The sequence below is a fragment of the Dermacentor albipictus genome, chromosome 5 (assembly GCF_038994185.2).
Source record: "Dermacentor albipictus isolate Rhodes 1998 colony chromosome 5, USDA_Dalb.pri_finalv2, whole genome shotgun sequence".
Lineage (NCBI taxonomy): Eukaryota > Metazoa > Arthropoda > Arachnida > Ixodida > Ixodidae > Dermacentor > Dermacentor albipictus.
This window is the reverse complement of record NC_091825.1, coordinates 34,580,297-34,584,436: the sequence shown is the minus strand read 5'-3', so window position 1 is coordinate 34,584,436 and position 4,140 is coordinate 34,580,297.

Here is a 4,140-nt window from a genome sequence, read left to right as displayed (position 1 = left end):
GTTGCCACATGCACGTTTTGTGCCTAGTACAGCCAGCCCCGACGCGCCTGCCCCGTTAGATCACCGATAAGGTTGTGTGCACGAGTTGCGCGGGACCGCATTTGGGGGAGCAGTGCACTGTGCTTATGGGGAATGCGACAATGTGTTGCAATGGATGTGGACGGGTGGGCAAACTTGTTTCCCACCCGACCGGTGATAAAAGTTGCTTTCTCTTAGTTAGCCGGGTCGCCTGTATGAGGGCTAGAACTGAGTATGGACAGCCCCTTTGGGCACGGTGCGGCGGTCCTACGGCGTCTGCGGCTGCCGACGGGGTTCGCGCTTGCGGGCGACCGCGCGTGGGCCTGTCGGGGCCTGCCGCCGCGCCCTTTCCTTCGGGGGTGTACCTTTCTTCTTGGTTCATTCTTTCTTACCGTTTCCTTTTTTGTCTTTCATTTTCTTCGCCTTACTACCTGTTTTTCACGCATTCTCATGCCCTCTTGTTCTATGTCGTGGCTGCCAGTTGTACGGCACTGTACAAATTTCTTAGGCATTGCTTTCCCGCTAAGTTTTCCTTGCGCGGCTGCCCCGCTGGCGTGTTGTCTCTCTCATGCTCGGTTTGCACCGAGAGTGTTTTTGTGGGGCATGTTTTGCTTCCCTTGTATGTTTTCGTTGGTCTGGTCGTGCTCACGCGGTATATTTTGCTGGACTGTCCACTTTGCTGCCTGTCATGGATAGTGGTACCAGGATCAAATATTTTCAGGATAACCTTGCTAACATCCGCGACGCCACTAAGTTGCTCGTCCATCATATTTGACGGGCAATTTCTCGTTCGCGGTGGTTTCCGAACCTTACACGCGGGAGCATAGGATCCCCAACTCACCGCATGAGTTGCATCAGTTCCACGCATCAAGTAACCCGCGTGTGGTTGTACTTGCGCGCAGACCTGGCATCGCTCCCTTTGCATCTGGACTCTAGACGAAACGAGCCAACTTTTCTTCTGTCACGCTCAGAACACATTTGTTTTGGCCGGGGATTTTAACCCTCCACACATTTTGGGGACCGGATGTTGGCGAGGTTCGTGGGGCGTTACTCGTTCAGTTTGCATGTGCCAATAGTCTGACCATATTAAACGACCAGATTTCCATCCCCACTTTTGAGACCCCTTATGCACGGCCGTGGATGGATGCCTCCCTTGTGCCCCTTCCACCGATACGAAATGGCTATAGTTGCTCAGTATCCGAAGCCGAAACCATGCCTTATTACCGCTACATTGAATTCTCGCTGTTTGCCGGTGCGACGCCTCACGAACCTTGCGCGTGCTCAGATTTTGGAATGTCTCATGAGGGATGCCTGGACAGAGCGCACGAATGCAGTTTTTCATCGGGGCTGGCACTCGGCCTTGTTGTGGGGCGATTTTATTCCAATAAATATGCCCTCTACAAGCACTTCCTACGTAAAGTGAAGGGGCGCAGCCCCGATGCAAAGCCGTGGTGGATTCCCCAATAGGGAGAGGAGTGGCTTCGGGTGCGAGCGATGCGCCGCAGCTACCAGCGAGTGGTCAATCCGGACCTGCGAGAGGTATTTCGTAGGGAGTATGCAGGGGCGTTCGCGCTGTAGAAACAGCATATACGGCTCGCCAAGCAGGCGGCGGACAAGGCCTTTCGTCAGACCATTACAACACGAAACATTTTCGGCTTGCCGTTTAAATTAGCCTTCGAGAAGCTTCAACCTGCCCCGCACCTCCCCCCACTCGAGGGACCAAATGACATCTTTACCGCTTCAATATTGGATTCCGCCGCGCTTTTACTGCGAGCCCATATCGCCGAGGCAGTGGCATAACCAGAAATTTCGTTCGGGCCTCCGCTTTAAGAGGAAGGTTTAGCTCGGGTGCGCGTATCTAAATGCACGTAGAAGGAGAATTCGTTTTTCTCGGCGACCAATGCACCAAATTTGATAAGGTTTGTTGCATTTAAAAGAAAAACGTTAATTCTAGTGATTGTTTGGATTTTTTCATTTAGATTGTCAATGCTTTATCAAAAATTGACCAAAATCGCAAATTTTCAGAAAACGAAACTATCAAGTTCAAAACTCTGTAACCCAGCAAAGAAAAATAATATCACAATTCTGTGAATTGCACCTAATAGTACATCTATAGCGGACAAAATTACTATGTTACACATGAATCTCAAGAATTCAGTATTATGGTAATACAGCTTTCGCAGAAACCTTGTATACAACGTAACCAATTCACGTAAGATACGAATTGAGATACCAAATTTGTCCGCTTTGACTGTTATAACGGATGCCCTTTACAGAACAGCGACATATGTTCTTTATGCAGAGCTGTTAGTTTGTAAACGTCGTGCTTCTATTTTTTTCTAGCTTTCGAGTTTTTCAAAATATTTCAAACAATGTTCAGGTCCTAAATCGAAATTACGCTTCCAATAGGCACTAGAACTAAACTTTCTCTCGCAAGTGCAACAAATTTCATTAAAAGCGATCTAGAGGTTATCTCAGAAAAGCGTTTCTCTGTTTTACATGTATTTGAATAGGCCGCGCCGGAGTTGGGCCCGAGCTAAACATTCCTCTTAAATAATTTGTCTGGGGATCAAATACATGAATAATAACTGCATTGCCATTGCCAAAGATGCTGCAAACGAATTCTTGAATGCTACGCAGTGTCAAACCATGTAAAATACGTATTTTTTCATAAAAGAATATAATTGTATGTGCCAAAATTGTGCCCAGAATAACTGTATCCATGCTTCCATATTTTTGTCTATTTAATAAGTAAAGAAAATATCACATGAACTTTAGAACTATATCAGTTCGATACCATCAAAGCAGTGCATGCCGCTGATATGAAAAATGTAAATGCCATGAAATTACCAAGTTGAGGACAAATATGTTAATGAAATTTTTTCATTCAAGAACCTTGATTAGATTCTTGTACATATGCAATGGACAGTTAAAAATTTCAAGGGCGCTGTCATTTGTTCCAATGTATTACGCAGGAGCAGCTGTCACCGGTCGTGTATCCGGAGTAATTGGACCGAAATTACAGCCGCAACAGAAAGTTCATATAAAAAGCAGGAGTTCTGCAACATATACGACGGCAAGTCAAATGAAAATGAGCCAATGCGAATATATGACAAACGGGGTACTTCATTTAAAAGTAGTCTCCATGAGCATTTAGACATTTGTCTCATCGCTTAACGAGTCGCGTGATTCCCGTCTCATTAAGCTCCTTGGGTGGCTGTTTCAAAAAACCTACAACGGACTCTTTCACGTCATTGTGCGACACGAATATGATTCCCTTGAGCGGTCTTTTCGGTTGCCCAAAACGTGGTAGTCGCAAGGTGACAGGTATGAGCTGTATGGCAGATGTTGCAACGTTTCCAACTTGAACTTTGCCAGTTTTGTATTAACCACATCAGCGACGTGGGGACGGCATTGTCGTAGAACAAGATGACCCCATTCGTCAATTTTCCACGTAGTTTGTTCTCTTATTGGGACATGCAGCCGATCCGGCGTTTAACAATAACTAAAAGAATTGATAATTTCTCACGATTTAGCTAATTCTATCAGGAATAGCCCCTGGCGATTGAAAAGAAAGTCAACAACACCTTTCCAGCGGAAATGACGGCCTTTCCTTTCTTTGGGGGTGGTGAATACGAATGTTTCCCCTGTAAGCTTTGCCGTCGTGTTTTAGGCTCGTAGTAGTGACACCATGGCTCGTCCCCGATCACAAGTGCAGACAAGAAGTCGTCACCCTCATTGTGATACCGGTTCAGATGAGTGAAGGCAGCGCTGAACTTCTCCGTCTTCTGGCGGTGGCTCAAAATCTTGGGCACCCCTTGCGCACACAAGAGCCAATAACCGAGATATTCATGAATTATGGCGTGAACCGAACGGTGACTGATGTTCACACGCGCTGGCAGTTCATCAGTGCTTATCTTCCGTTCTTGTCTCAACACCTCCCCAACCTCTGCTATATTATATTGTTAGGGGTGATTGCACGATGGCTTTGGCCCGGTCTTGGATAGTCTTTGCAACTTTCACGTCCTTCTTTGAGTCGTTTGCTCGAACGCTTCACAGTGGCCAAATAATACAATGTTCAACGTGAACGGCAGCCATACAGCGACCAATTTAGTTTCGGGA